This window comes from Osmerus eperlanus, chromosome 1, assembly GCF_963692335.1.
Source record: "Osmerus eperlanus chromosome 1, fOsmEpe2.1, whole genome shotgun sequence".
NCBI lineage: Eukaryota > Metazoa > Chordata > Actinopteri > Osmeriformes > Osmeridae > Osmerus > Osmerus eperlanus.
In genome coordinates, this window is record NC_085018.1 from 6,535,613 (window position 1) to 6,552,238 (window position 16,626).

A 16,626-nucleotide genomic window follows, 5' to 3' on the forward strand; every position below is an offset into this window, starting at 1 on the left:
AAATATTAGCTTTAATCAATCGTTTTATCTATTAGTGTTTTAGTGTAGTTAATTTACATTTAGTCATTTAGCAGAGGCTCTTATCGACTTACAGTAAGTACAGGGACATTCCCCCGAGGCAAGTAGGGTGAAGTGCCTTGCCCAAGGACACAACATCAGTTGGCATGACCGGGAATCGAACTTTGCCTGAGAAAGCGACCTCCGTTAGCCAGGCTAGTTTTGAACGTTTCACTAGGTCAGGCTATTTAAAGATTTCGGACAAATGACTTTTGTGCATAGAACGTAAGTGCCTCAAAATTTCAAGCCCTGCATCTGACATTAAAGAACATTGTCAAGATTAATGACAGCTAGCCGTGAGCTTAAGTGGCACTAAGATGAGTGCTAGCTAGCTCTTAGCCACTTAGCTAACAACTCGCTACCTAGTCAGAGTAAACTACGACCAAAAACATACATTTGATTTCTTTCAAATAATAAATAACTTTCCCATGATTAAATATAAGTCCTTGGTGGCCATGTGCCGCACTTTCACGTCATTCACCCATCCAGCCACAGCATACTGATAAACATCCGTACTCTTGAAAGCCTTCAAGCAATCCCCACTGTATGGGGAGGGTTATGTACAAGGTAAGTGTTTATAGCTAGCTCTGTCATGGAAAGCCAATTGGGACAAGCCCGGGGCAGATAATAAGGAACCAAAGAAAACTGGGGGTAACAAATAGGCTAAGGATCGGAGCTTCAAATAGATTTTTTTCCGACATCTGTCTCACTTTCTCATTGAAATCGGCAGTGTGGGCGGTAGGGATGGGCGAACGATGCCTTGTGAAGCTTTGGTGGTTTCTTCCGGATTGTGCACAAAAGACAAGTTACTAAACACTACTACGATAGATCTGCCAAAGACCTCCCAGAGTTACGGATTGGGCAGAGCGTCAGGATGAAGCCTCTTCCAGGTGATAGAACGGGAAGGTGGCGCCGCGGCATATGTATCCAGCAGGTGGCACCGCGCTCATATCTGGTAGAGATAGATGGCACCACATACCACCGCAATCGAATAGACCTGCGGCCAGCGGAGCCCGTTCCACCTCAGATCTATGGGCAGCCTGAAAGCATGGCGCCCAGCAGCACGTCCAGCAGGGACAGTGCACCCGCTCAAGAGGACACACCAGTGCCCAGCAGCACGCCACTGAGCCCTACAACTTTTCAACCCACTCAGGCCGCTGGTCAGGCACATCTGAATCCCGCAGAGACTCCGGTGCGACCAGTGAGCTACACAAGGAGTGGCAGGCTCGCCAAACCCCCAGAGAGATTCAACCTGTGAACTGTTAACTTTCACACACTACACTACACTACACCTGCTACACAAAAAAAAAAAAAAACGTAGGTTGTTGCATTGTTGTGTTATGCTTATGCAAATGTGTTATAGGGCTAGTTAAAGCCCTGGTGGGGATTGAACATATTACCTAAGTTTTATTTTCGTGCCTGGGCTTGTATAAAAGTTTATCACTGGGCTTGACTAGTAAGAAACTGTTAAAAGGGGAGATGTTATTGGGTTAACCGCCACCTAGCGGTGGCTTGTCCATGTAATGCTTTTGGACCGGAACCAGTCTCGTGCAAGGCAGTGACATGACTTGTTACGGCAGTTCAGTAAACTACATGCTGTAGTGCATACTACGACTCTGCGTGCTTTATTGTACATACAAACACCCCTGCTGCTTTACGCTATACTTTTTGCGACATAACTCCTCTTTTCGACGATCGCCTGATCTGGGCTGCACAGTCTAAGCTTATTGAGGTCTATCTTGAATTAGCGTTGCCTGTTAGTGGAACGGAACGTTAGTGGAACGGCTTGAGGCTTAAATCTAAGTTGAAAGTTTACCCAAGTGAGACTTATTCGTGTTAGCGCGACTTGCGTTAGCGACGTTGATGGAACACCCCCCTGGTTCATCCGTACGGTCTCAACTCTTCCAAACAAAGATAAAGAAAGAACTTCCCAACGAACTAGATCACTCCTTATTTGATTCATTAACTTAGTATAGTTTGCCTCAAAAAGTCTTGTAGTTTCAGGTGTGATAATAATCCCCAAGTACCTAAATCCTTGTTTAGACCAGTGAAACGACACCATCTCGTTTAGTTGTTTAGGCCATATTCCCGATATCATCATTGCCTCTGACTTACCCTGATTAATGTTGTATCCAGACATGTCTCCATAATCTTTTAGGCATTGCATTAGTTTAGGTATTGAGGTAAGGGGATGTTTTATAAAGAGCAGGATATCGTCAGCGAAATTTTATGAACTCTCCCCCCACCATCCTCAACCCAATCTGGATATCCCGTTTTATAGCCTCCGCTAGAGGCTCGATACTGAGAGCAAAGAGAATGGGTGAGAGAGAATCACCCTATCTTACGCCTCTCTCTATATCAAAAAAGTCAGAGCAATGTCCGTTAACTCTAATTTTTGATTTGGGATTCTTGTACAACAGTCGAAACCAAAAGGTACATTTTTCACTGAAGCCCATCTCAATTAATGTTTGTTCTAAAAATTGCCAATCTACCCGATCTAATGCTTTCTCAGCATCTAAGCTGAGAAGGATTGACGTTTGAGTATCCTTTGCCATGAGTGACTGCAGGTTTAATGCTCTCCTTATATTATTTGTCCCTTGGCGACCTGAGATGAACCCCGTCTCATCTGGTTTTACTAATTTCCTAACGTATTTTTGTATTCTAGTTGCTAAAATAGATGTTAATATTGTATAATCCACACACAGGAGGCTAATAGGACGATAACTGGAACACTGCAATGGATCTTTTCCTTCCTTATGCAGGACTGTGATGATAGCCTCAGACCATGACTCTGGAGGGTTCCCTGAATTTAAAGATCCTGTAAAGTGGAATTAAAAACGAGTTTCAAGTTCACCACACCACAGAATAAGATGTTATTAACTACCCATCCAAATTCGAATGAAAAAACACACCGACAAGTATGTTAAATTAGTCTTTGAAATCGTAAGAAAATCAGCAGTCTTCTCTGTTTGAGACTGGGGGGGCGTGTCGCCTGAAGGAGCCGAAGCTCGGCCCCTCGCTGGAAGGCGCCGCCTCTCTCAAGTAAGCTACCTACGACCCAGATAATGGACGCTACGTCAAGCCGAACAAAACAGTATAGAATTAGAATGTATTTGTTCAATGAGTGAAACATACAGATGCATATTTAAGCAATAAGGTACGAGAGGCAGTACATTATTCCAGGGCGCGCCGCTGCGCGTCGGGCCTAACAACACCCTGGAACACTACTTTATTGACGATAATGTACTGCCTCGAGTACCTTATTGCTTTTATAATACGGTTACCAGTGAAATTATAAATAGTAAATAAATAGTAAGCTGTCTTTCAGCACAAAATAGTTATAACCAACAAACGTTGTGTATCCATTTCAGTAGCCGAGAGAAAATAGTCCCGTACGTGTGGCTGTTGCTATGCAACGGACAAACAGCATTGTGAACTTCACGTTTGTTAGCCTAGCTAGATCTCGCACCAACTCATTCATTCTCAATGCTCATTTTATAAAAGTTGCCTTTAAAATAACAACAATGAAAATGGGACACTTTCAATAAAATAATATTTAATTTAAACATTAGGCCTAAACATCATCATTTAAATGTAGGCACTGGGTATAGGCTATACTATAGTTACGAGTTACTCGATAGAATAAGGCCGTTGTTAAGATTTGGTTATATTGATTTGGATATCTCCATTAATTGTGCATCCGTGGAACACGTTTCTCATGTCCCCTTCGTCTCTGATGACTTTGCTTCCGACCACTCTTGCTCTCTTAGCCGGTGGCTCGGTGTTGGAAGTGCCTTCTCAAGGATATTACTCCAACGCTGTCTTTCATTGAGATTTGGTGCCCAGTAACTTTGAAGGGAGCTTTCGGATGTCCACTCACTGACATGAAAAGTCATCTCAAGGATATTACTCCAACGCTGTCTTTCATTGAGATTTGGTGCCCAGTAAATTTGAAGGGAGCTTTCGGATGTCCACTCACTGACATGAAAAGTCATCCCCCCCAAAAGATCGAAGTTAACATGAAACATGTTGTTGATGTGATTACTGTCAAGCTTGAAATGACAACTAATAACGGTCGCGTTATTTTGATAACGCACCAATATGGAACGCTCCTCAGCTTAATTGTAAACAGGTGTACAGTTACTTTTTGAGTGCGCACTAATATGGAACGCTTCCCTTTTAAGGTAAATGTAAAAAGTCGCACAGTACTTTATCGCTCAATAATGCACACCCCAGAACTCCCTCTCAACCAATCAGAATGCTTGATTTCATCCACCCGTATTATAAAAATGCATAGGGCCTACTTATTATTTATAAAGATTACATAGATTTAAAAGCATCTTTTTTTTCTGCTCATTTACAACTCAAAATACGAGTGAAGTGTAGAATGTTTGCTGCGCAAAATTTGCTGCGCGCTGCTCTGTGTACTTCCACGGAATTACAAAGAATATTGTATTTTCAAGGATATTGAAAATGGACTACGGTCGTAAATGCAGTGTTCCAATGCAGGTCGTAAATGCAGTGTTCCAGCCTGTACAGGGAATGCTGACACTTTTCAGAGTCTTCCCAAGGAACCAAACACTCGACGGGCTGTGATGTTTGTCTATGAGAAGATCCCTCTGCAGTTCTACCCAATTACACATTTGCTCGACCCATTTCACCGAGGACTCATTTGAAAACCTGGGACAATGTAAAGCAGGATTTGCTATGAAGCTGTTGCTGAAAAGAGGTGTTCCGTTATGTTCATCACAGCCGCAAGCTGTAGTATGACGTTGTCGCTAACAGTTATTAGCAATGCTAACGTATCCTGCCTGTATCTAGCATCAGTAGAATGTGTGATGATTTAGTTTACTGGCAATGGGGCTAACGTTATTTCATGTTCCTGACTGTGTTTCATTCAAATAAATAACCTGTGTTGTCATGTAAATCTACAATTCAAGATGCATGTTTGACCAGATCTATTTTTCAGCAAGATAGCTAGACCTAACTGAAGCTGAGTTAAATCATGATAGTTTGTTTGCTAAGCTGTAGTGCTAACGTTACCCACCTAAGTCGATCCTGTTTGCTTCGACAACAGAAGTGGAAACAACTAACGTAATCATTGTTGGAATGCTGCTTCAGCATTCCAAGTATTGTTCTTTGAATCTTTATTCAACTTCTTAAAGGCCATATGGCAGGTTTATTTTTCCAACGAATTTGCGCTATTTGCTTGTTGGTAATAAACATTTAAACTGTTATCAATTGTATTTGATGTTGTTGGGTGTCACAAAACGGAATATAATATGAAAAAATAGCTACTTTTTGCAATGATTCTTCTTTCCCCCACAATGCATTGCATGACGTCACGTTGGGGCAAATGTGTATAGGACAATCCACAAATGTAAAACGTGTTCCACAAATGTAAATCAAGATCCACAAATGTGATTAACTGTCCACAAACAATCACATTTTGATTTGCCTTTGAGTTTTTTTCTAACTACATATTTGCAAGACATTTTCAAGGGGATCGCGTAAAATTGGTGCCATAAAGCTTCGCAAATAGGGCATTAAAAAGCTGAACTTAGATCATGTGACTTTTGTCACCGATTTGACGCACGTGACTTTTGGCCCTGATTTGACGCTAGAGTCAAAACAGGGCCAAAAGTATTGCGAATGCGTATGACGATCCACAAATGTAAAACGCGATCCACAAATGTAAAACGTGATCCACAAATGTAAAACTGGTGCCGCAAATGTGAAACACATTCCGCAAATGTAAAAAACACGTTCCACAAATGTAAAATCGTTTTCACACGTAGTAAATCGCACTGGACACCGGTGATGTAGCAATGTAGGTTCTATGTGCTGTACCCAGACTGTTAAAGGGGTGACACCGGGAGTTGTAGGAGCGTCTTTAGGCTGAAGCGCACCACTGACTCAGAGTCTCATTGGGTGTGCTTTGCCTTCGGCAAGGGCACAACCTTTGTTCTCTCACATATATATTTGGTGGCGAAGCGGCGAAGCCACTTAAGTGTTTCTACCTTTTCTTTTTATTATTAGGTATTATTAGGTACAATTACAACCCTATTGTAATTGGTAGTATTATTAGGGGCCAAGCAGCGAAGCTGCGAGGCACCTATTGTAATTGGTAGTATTATTAGGGGCCAAGCAGCGAAGCTGCGAGGCACCTATTGTTATTGTTAGTATTATTATTATTATTGGGTGTGCTTTGCCTTCGGCAAGGGCACAACCTTTGTTCTCTCACACATATATTATTATTCTTTTTATTCTTTTTGCCCCCCTAAAACTCTAATATTTGGCCTACATAGACAACCTAGGTGTCAAAAGTTTCGTCTTGGTAGCGATTGAGTTGCTTCTATTGGGATTTACGTTCTGTTGCATGGTTTAAGTGGAAATTAAGTTTTTGTGGCGAAAAGTGAAGCTAACGGTGGCTAACTTGCTAGCCACAGTCAATGACGCTACTTACGTCACTAACGTCACGAAAACTCGCGTGACTACCTCTAGCAGAACATTAGTTTAGCAGCTCGTTAACTTCTGGGAGATAGCTAAGATAACTGCTTTACTGCAAGGCAGCTGCAGAAACGCCACAAGCAAAGAGGCCAGGGTGATAAGTATTTACTAATTTTACATTGTGATATGACACACAATTGTGACGTGTAATGTACAATATAAGCAGATTTTATTAAGGAAGTACATCTACTTTCGGAAACAGTAGTCTACTATGTCACTGAAGTATTAGCATCATGACATTAGCCTCTGTTGCCCGGGCAACACATACTACAGTGGTCTATGATGCATCTGTTTTCAATCGTTAAAATAAACATTCCTCACAAATACATTTTCGTTGTAGGATTTATAATGACATTACATTACAAGTAAACGATTTGTGGGTGAAATTATAATTACCTGTGGTTTCAAACCAGTGTTGCTCACTGCAACGCTGTAGCCTACCCGAGACACTACAAAAACATCTACACAGCTGTAGGAAGTCAAACGGCGACAGAACATGTTCGGCACTCCCCTTACTTAAACCAAAAGTCTATCTAACTACTAACCTTAACTTCATTGCCACAGCCTAAACTTTGTCAATCTGTTCATGAAAATAATTAATTTCAGCCTAAACCGTACAACGGAACGTTAAATCCAATTCAACCAACGCAATCGCTACCAAGACGAACGAACACAGGAGTAGTCTAGTACTGTACCGTAGTACCGGTGTAGCTTCTCCACACAGGGCTATATCGCACTTGGCGTTGTTACTGACAATGATCGCTACCACTGAGCTTTTTATGAAAGCGATTTTACACTAAATAAATGCCAAGCTTATTTACGTTTTTGGGGGCATATTTTCAGTTAGCAGATGGTAATGTTTGAATCGCGATTCCATCTTCTACTGCCGGTAACATCGTAGAATAATCTTCAAAGGGGGTTCTTTATTCATGAATGAATGCAATATGAGTAGGCTAAATGCCTGAAAATATCATGAGAAGGGAAAACTTAAAAGGACGTTTAAGTCATAGAGATTAGGTCAATTTTTACACCGGTCTGCCAAATGTATTCGTAGATTCAGCTATGAGGCTGCCTCTTGCAGGGGAAATGAGAAGACATCATATTTCATTCTACACTTAACTCGTATTTTGAGTTGTAAATGAGCAGCAAAAAAAAGATGCTTTTAAATCTATGTAATCTTTATAAATAATAAGTAGGCCCTATGCATTTTTAGATAAAATATACAGAAATATCAGTTGTAAAAATGTCATTAAAAAACGGACCCCTGTGCAACCGACGCAAGCAAGCACACCCTACAATTTCCCCAGAAATTGTACCCTCTCTAGTTCACTATATGATCAGACAGACACGTACCGCATTGACAATCTAATTAAGTCACCGTGTGACGGTTCCATTATTGCTGTTATAAAAAGTATCCATATAAAAATAACTTGTTAAAGGCTATTATTCGTTAGTCTTTTCTAAACTGCAAAGCATCAGTGTAGTAGAAACAGTTTGCATGTAATAACATAGGGATCAATGTGTCAGCGGTACGTGTCTGTCAGCGGTGTCACCTCTTTAACAGTCTGGGTACAGCACATAGAACCTACATTGATACATCACGGGTGTCCAGTGCGATTTACTACATGTGTGAAAACGATTTTACATTTGTGGAACGTGTTTTTTACATTTGCGAAAAGTGTTTCACATTTGAGGCACCAGTTTTACATTTGTGGATCACTTTTCACATGTGTGGATCTTGATTTACATTTGTGGAAAGCAATTTACATTTGCGGAACATGTTTTACATTTGCGAAACACGTTTTACATTTGCGGGCCTACGCACATTTTGGAAACAGTTGGAATTGGCGACGCAGATGACCATACTGTAGTCAGACTGCAGAAAGTGAATGTGGGAAGAACATTACTCGTAATATTTATAGATTTTGTTTTCCTCACACACGTTTTTTTCACTCGATTTCATCATTATCATGAAGATTAAATCCAGCAGTGTTATTTGCGTTTGTACTGGGTGATAATTGTTCCATAAACACCTTGTACAATCCAACTCAAATTTTAAATAAAAATTCAGCGCTGTATGTCTCACCATCAGATTGTCCACTACGGGATGTAGGAGGGGGAGATCCCTGACTGCATGGAATACAGGATAACATCACATATCCTACCTTTAGATAACTGCAGAACACATTGTATAACTAAATATATTTCTTTAATACTGTGCATATATCATCATATGTAAAAAACTGGAAATACAGTCGTTAAGCTCCCGCGGAATCGCTACACTCTACGTCCTCGTTATCAGTCCAGACTTCAATAGACTACTGTTCATAACAAAACACTTTTGTTTTCAAATTGTATCTCGACTTGCGGTATCACTGGCACAGTTGACGCCACTCGCACTGTTTTTTTATTGGTGATCCAACGGCCACCAAATAATGTGGTTTTCGGGCCTCTACCAATAGGTTAACAGTGTCTGAGAAGTTGTCACGCGCCATGATTCACCGTGAAGAACAATCGCATGCCAGGGTCATTAATATACTGGATTAGCATTCATGAGGTGCTTTGCATTGAACATTTATGGTTAAAAATTGGCGTGTTCAGGGCGGGGTAAAATGCAGATTCACGTACGCACACTTGTGGGTAGTCTGTAATTTATAAAGGGAACATTGCTTACAGGTGTGCGTACGCACGGTTTTATAAATCGGATTTGTTTAGGGTTAGGGTTAGCACCATCACTAGCACTGTGTCCCTTGGAAATTATGGTAAAGTAATGAATGACCGTTTATAACAGTGACAATAATTGTATGAGCCATGGCAACCCTAAAGGCTATGTTTTGAAGCAAAAGCATGACTTAAAACTTTTGCATCACCAGATGCCAGACCCCTAGGTGTCAACTGTGGTCTGGTGGAGGAGAACCCATAGGGGGCCCAGGAAAACAGCTGGCAGCCAGGCAAGTGCAAATATAAGACACTCAAAAAAATACTCAAACCATTGCCAACTCATTGTAAGGCATACCTAAGTTGTTCTGATCGTGGGGGGAAACATATTTGTCAAAACAACAAATGTTGTCATACTAATGCTTTGTATACCCCATTCAGCTGTACCATCTTGGGCAAAGACCATTCAAGGTAACATTTGTTATGTACATCAATGTTACAGCTAATCTAGAAGAACCACAGTGTATGCTAATCATGCAAACTCTTGTAAACTTGTGTTACTTGTCCTTAATTACAGACACATTACAGGTTATGCTCCGGAAGATGGAGACATTGGAGGAGAACCAGCGAGAGGCTCTCCTATTCAGGCGACTACAGGGCAGACACACTGAAGAGGTGCCAGTGATGGACCTACAGGTGGCCCAAACACAGGCTGAACTCCAAGACCTTGAGGAGCGCCTTAAGGTGCTGGAGTTCAGAAAGAGAGTGGTAGGTGTTTGGAGATGTCATGAACTATGGCTTATACGCAGCGTTCAACGTTCAAATTGGTGCTGACAATAAGTTCATGACTTCTAATTGCAGACGCTGTGATGAAGTGGAAGACGGGACTGGGAGAGAAGGCTGTGGAGCTCCTCATAGCGGAGACACTCACGCCCCGGCAGCCCATTCAAAACAAGCCAGGTGAATGAATCATGATTGCAGCTTCCATATCCAACCTTTCACATGCCTATGTGACAAAAAACTAGAATCCCATAATATTTTTTTGATGATGTATATTATTTTAGATGTGATTTTTTATGACTTGTATAGCCCCTTTCACACGTGCAACGTATGTTGATAGAACACTAACTTATTTTGTGCTTCATTGTCAGGGCCAACAGACAGGACCTGTAGCGGGGACTGGCAGAAGATTTTAATTCACTGTTTGGTACTTTGTTTGAAATAAAATGACTGAATGTTACATGGAACTGCTGCCTTATTTATGATTAGCTTGAGTTAGGCTACACATCACACAAACATAGTCCTCCTAAAGTTGGCTACCATGTAGCCTATTATACAAGAACAAGTAGCATTTTGGGCAAATGAGGTCTGCATATGAACCGCCCCAATATAAGCAGTAGAATTGAGAAATATAGGTTACTTAATTAACGTTGCAGTTACGGACTGGCAACGTCACAAAATTACGTTGCTAGGAGGTCGCGGTTACGGACTGGCAACGTCGGAAAATAACGTTGCCACGACGTCGCGGTTACGGACTGGCAACGTGATTTGGTGACGTTGCCGTTACCTCATGGCGTCTTTCACTTCCCACGTTGCGTATGTTTTGTCATCGAATGACGTTGCGGCAACGTGAGGGCAACGTAACTGTGTTAGCTGGGGCTAACACATTCTGGTTTAAAAGTGATGTCGGAATTTTTTCGGAATATTTTCTTTTAATTTCGGCAGTCGGAGGGCGGCGGAGACCAATGGAAGACGCGGAACTGTAGGCAAAACTTATGTTTCTCTGTTCCGTTGTTCTCTCTTTTCTGTGTTGGAGTTCTTTTAAGAGCTTGATGGCATCAACATCCAGTCTGATAATAAAAGATCATTAACTTGAATTGTATCTCTTCATTTTAATACCCACACACGAAAATCCAGGTTGAATCAAGTAGCTACAGTACTGCTAATAGCCCATGGTGGTCTCCTTATATTTCTATCAAAGTTGATGTAGCCTATACGTGTTCATTTTCTATAAAGATGAAGCAATATTGTTCCAATAGTAGTTCAGGTAACGGGATAAGGACCGAAAACACATTATAGGTTGGTCCCCTGAAGGTTTGATATGTCACTAAAAGGTTCTGCAAAGGTTAGCATTGATACAGAGGAAAGGTCCTATAATGGTTCCCTAAACGTTCCCAGAACGTCCTGAAAGGCCCCGAAATAACGTTATTTCGGGGCTTTTCATACACGTCCTCATACCCTTTAAAGAACTCCACATTGAGACCAATATGGGACGTTCTGGGAAAGTTATAAGGCGACGTCCTTTACACCAACGGGAACGTTCTGGGAACGTTCTTGGAACGTACAATTTCTAGCTGGGACAGCTGCACCATCACCGTGGCAACCAAACAGACACGCACCAGGAAAGCAGAAGGAACACGTTTTTGAAACTGCCGGTAGAGTCGTATTCATGACCGCACAGACATATAAAGAATATCTCTGGTTTCGGCAGTCTTGGGTCTCGGAAAATATCCGTATTTTTTGGATTGGACGTACAGTTTTGCGTCTTGGTTAACTGGTTTGAGGTCTGGATTCTAGGAAAATTTCTGTTATTCTCTCACCCTCAGCGGGTTAAGCCCAATTTATACTTAGGTCGCAGACACTTTTGAAAAGGTCGCCGACAGAAATGGCATCACGATCGACACTTTTAACCGTCCCTTGGAAGTGTCGGCCATAGATATATACAGAGCTGCCAACTCTCACGGTTTCGCCGTGTGACACACGCATTTCAACCATTTCTCACGCTCTCACGCCACACATTGTATATCTCACGCTGAAAAGGCAACGCCAAACAAGTAGCCAAGCTAACGGCTAACGTTGTAAACAGTAACGGACGAGGCGCAGGTTAACGGAGTGAAGCATCATTGACACGCAAACATCCGTGTAAACTCGCCTGGGGGGGGAGAGAAGCTCGCGAAAGCTCGCCTAAGGGGGGGGGGGGGGGGGGGTTGCTGCCAAATCTCACGCCAAGGTTTTTGGAAAAGTTGGCAGCCCTGTATATATAAAGACTAGATGTCTTGCGGCGGAGTCTAGAACGTCCGCACATGGCTGCCATCTTGCTACAGTCAACTCGCTCACCCATAACATTGTGTTGATGCTGCATGTACTTTTTATATGACCATAACGGTTTGGTTTGTTATCAACGTCAGAGATGTCGTTATGCCACTGCATACTTAAGAATAATTATGTTATTTTATTTAAATAACATAATTATAAAAAATAAAATAGAAGTAGGCCCTATGCAGTGGCATAACGACATCTCTGACGTTGATAACAAACCAAACCGTTTCAAAATCGGTTGAAAATTGAGCAAGCTATGGTCATTCAAAAAGTATATGAACTTCTCATCATCCCGGCTAAACCCTCCATCTCCCACGATCTCTCAATCACCCTGGGATCTGCGACGGTGACCCCTTCATCCTCTGCCAGGAACCTTGGGGTTACCATGGACGAGGAGCTCTCCCTCACGGCCCACATTGCTGCGGTCTCCCGGTCGTGTAGATTCACCCTCTACAACATCCAGAAGATCAGGAGATACCTGTCTGAGCACTCCACCCAGCTGCTAGTCCAAGCACTTGTCCTCTCCAAGTTGGACTATTGCAACTCGCTGCTCGCTGGTCTCCCAGCATGTGCAACCCGCCCTCTTCAGAGGATTCAGAACGCAGCGGCCCGCCTGGTCTACAATCTACCCAGACGCTCCCATGTTACCCCGCTCCTCATCTCTCTCCACTGGCTACCTATCACAGCCCGTATCAGATTCAAGACCCTGGTACTGACCTTCCGAGCAGTGAACGGGACTGCACCCGTCTACATCAAGTCTCTCCTGCAGCCTTACACCCCCACCCGTCACCTACGGTCTTCTTCAGACAACCGCCTGGTGGTCCCACTGCTCAAGACCGCCCGGTCCCAACACAAGCTCTTCTCCTGTCTGGCCCCCCAGTGGTGGAATCATTTCCCCACCTCCATCAGAGACACGGACTGTCTCTCCACCTTCAAGAAAAGGCTCAAGACGCACTTGTTCCGGGAGTACAACGGTACTTAGGAATGGTTCGCTTGACACAATGTTAGTTTCCTCAAGGATCACAATGACTCTTGCTTAGAGACTTGTTGCTCTTGTGGTTAGTGGTAACTGATTTAAAAATGTTGTACTCGCTGTGATATATTGTTTTTATTATTGTTGCTTGTTTTTTTTCACAGGTACACTTGCACTTATAGCGGTTCATGTTGTTTAATTGTAACTTGTTTAACTACATGCTCTTATGGTTCTTCCCTTTGGCACTTACTTTGGTTGTTCACAATGTGTGCTCCATGTTTTGGCTACTCGCAATGTTTTTGTGGCTATCTTGTTGTTATGATCAGTGACCTATGCACTTTGTAAAGCTCTCTCTTGGAAGTCGCTTTGGATAAAAGCGTCTGCTAAATGAATAAATGTAAATGTAAATATGCAGCATCAACACAATGTTATGGGTGAGCGAGTTGACTGTAGCAAGATGGCCGCCATGTGCGGACGTTCGACTCCGTTGTCCGGCAACGCGGACGAGACATCTACCCTTTATATATATCTATGGTGTCGCCCATATATCTATGGTGTCGCCTACCAGGAGAAATTTCTAATGGCGCTGATGTCGTCACATAGTGTCGCGCAAGTGTGATTGGCTACATAGACTGCACGCGTCGTTGACTTCATTGTTTTGAATTTTCAGCGAGTGCTCAACAGCTGTTTTCCAACAGTTGTTTCTAACAACTGTTTATGATGGAAGGAATAGAGGAGAGATTGGCGGAGCAAGTTAGAAAATATCCACACCCTTATAATGCCTCTCTGCCATTTTATAAAGATCATCAAGTGCTACTAAATTCATGGGGGGAGATTTCGGAAACGATTGGCTTGACAGTAAGTGGAGTGCAGGCGGTGGAAGAAACTGCGTGACAGGTAGCTAGAGCTAACGTTAAATTCCTCCTGGTGGTGGCTAATGAAGCTAACAACAGTCAGAATATGTTAAAATGTAAGCCTATTTTTTATGTTCTCAGGTTACATGACTGTAAATATGATTTACTCTTAGCGACACAAGAGGGCGCAAGAGCACACAATAATTAATGTGATGAATGTTCATGTATTGTATTGTGATCTAATGGACTTCCCGTACATGGACATTTTTATGCGTAACGTCTTTACTTTAAAAAGTTAGTTCGCGATCAACCCAACTGGCAGATGGCCACATTTCATTATTCTGAAATAAATGTCCTATAATGAGAGAAGTCGTCAGCCTCCTTCATACGCATCGTCAGCAGCACCACTCTGCTGATAAAATTTAACAGGTTATGGGCCCAGGAGACGTTTGAAGGAGAAGATAGTCGACGAAAGCCAAGAAAGTTGCAACGGATCGCGTGCTGAGGAAGGCTGCTAACCTGAGAAGAGGGGCAAGCTAGCATGGCAGAGCAACGAAGGGCAAGTAGCAGCAGGCTACATCAACTGGTATTCGACGGCGACGAAGCAAAGTATGAAGTTTGGGAAACTAAATTGTTGGGACACTTTCGTTTATTAGGGCTGAAAAACACTGTGTTGAATGAGCCAGTAGAAGAAGCTGAAAAAGCAGCAGATCCTGAGAAAAATGCGGACGCGTATGCAGAGTTGATCCTACTGCTAGATGACAAAAGTCTGTCTCTGGTAATGAGAGATGCGCAAGATGATGGCAGAAAAGCATTAAATATTCTGAGAGACTATTATGCAGGGAAGGGAAAGCCTCGTATAATTAGTTTGTACAACACGCTGACCTCACTTCAAAAGTCCATCGGCGAAAGTGTAATGGACTATATCATTAGAGCAGAGACCGCCATAACTGCCCTGAGAAGCGCGGGAGAAACGCTGGGGGACAGTTTGCTGGTGGCTATGGTGCTGAAGGGATTGCCAGAGAGCTTCAAGCCATTCGCAATTCATGTGGCGCACACCTACGAAAACATCACATTTGCTGACTTCAAGACCAAATTGCGGAGTTTCGAGGAAACCGAGAACATCAGAGCAACCGGGTCGAACGATGACAGCGTGATGAAGACCCAGGGGAGAACCGGACGGCGACCTCCCAGTAGCAGCGCACATGGACGGGGCAAAGACGACAGCGAGATGGTGTGCTTCAAGTGCGGGACCAAGGGGCACCGAGCGAGAGCGTGTCGACAGAAGACGTGGTGTAGTGTTTGCAAAAGTGAAACACACAGGGACGCGACATGCAGACGAAAAGACAAAAACAGAGACCGAAGGGACGGCGTGAGCAAAGTGTCGGAGAATGCTGAGGTAAAGGAGGACTTAGCGTTCAAGATGGCGGACGGACGGGCCAGTGACCAGCGGAAGCCGGCGCGCACCATCCAGGAAAGGGGCCTGATGGTGGACACCGGGGCCACATCCCATATCATCAACGACATCGCCTTGTTCACAAGTTTCGACAGCACCTTCAGGCCGGAGACTCACAGCGTCGAGTTGGCTGATGGGACCAGATGCAGCGGCGTCGCTCAGCGGAGAGGCACGGCAGTGGTTACCCTCATCGACAGCAGTGGACGGCGGTGCAATGCAAAACTGTTGGACGCTCTGTATGTGCCGTCGTACCCGCAGAACATTTTCTCGGTGAAGGCAGCAACCACGAATGGGTCCACAGTTGTCTTCAAAGAAGACAATGATGTCTTGATAACCAGATATGGTACCAGGTTTGACATTCATGTGTGTGGCAGGTTGTACTACCTGCACACTGAGATTGAGTCAACTGATGATAAGTGTAATGCAACCCACGACATCCAAGCATGGCATGAGATACTAGGCCACTGTAATTATGATGATGTGCTTAGGTTACATGATGTTGTTGATGGTATGCAGATCAAGGGAAAAATGAGCAAGCCTGAGCAAGAGTGTGAGGTGTGTATTCAAGGGAAGTTTACACAAACTAGAAATAGGAACCCCGATGCCAGAGCAAAGGCTCCTTTAGAAATGATACACACAGATCTTGCAGGTCCAATAGCCACTGAGTCATTAGATGGGTACAAATATGCACAGTCTTTCACCGATGACTACTCAAATGCAGTATTTGTTTACTTTCTAAAGAAAAAGAGTGACGCAGTGCAGTCAACTGAAAAATTCCTTGCAGATGTATCTCCTTATGGGAAGGTGAAGTGTGTGCGATCTGATAATGGAACTGAGTTCACAGGTGGTGAGTTCCAGGCGCTGCTGAGGAAAAGCAAAATTAGGCATGAGACGACAGCTCCGTACTCACCACACCAAAATGGAACAGCAGAACGTGGGTGGCGTACTCTTTTCGAGATGGGCAGGTGCATGCTAATTGAAAGTGAGTTACCAAAACACCTTTGGCACTACGCAGTACA

General features: G+C 43.2%; 1 protein-coding gene and 1 long non-coding RNA gene across 2 annotated transcripts in view; both read left to right on the forward strand.

The window, feature by feature from the left end:
* LOC134017173 (protein phosphatase 1 regulatory subunit 15B) overlaps positions 1-16,626 on the forward strand; it is a 598,478-nt gene that overhangs the window by 68,209 nt on the left and 513,643 nt on the right. The window lies entirely within an intron of this gene.
* LOC134022615 (uncharacterized) lies at positions 9,531-10,432 on the forward strand. Its single transcript, XR_009930667.1, has 4 exons — positions 9,531-9,696; positions 9,803-9,993; positions 10,087-10,185; positions 10,377-10,432. It is a non-coding gene; the product is annotated as an uncharacterized LOC134022615 (long non-coding RNA).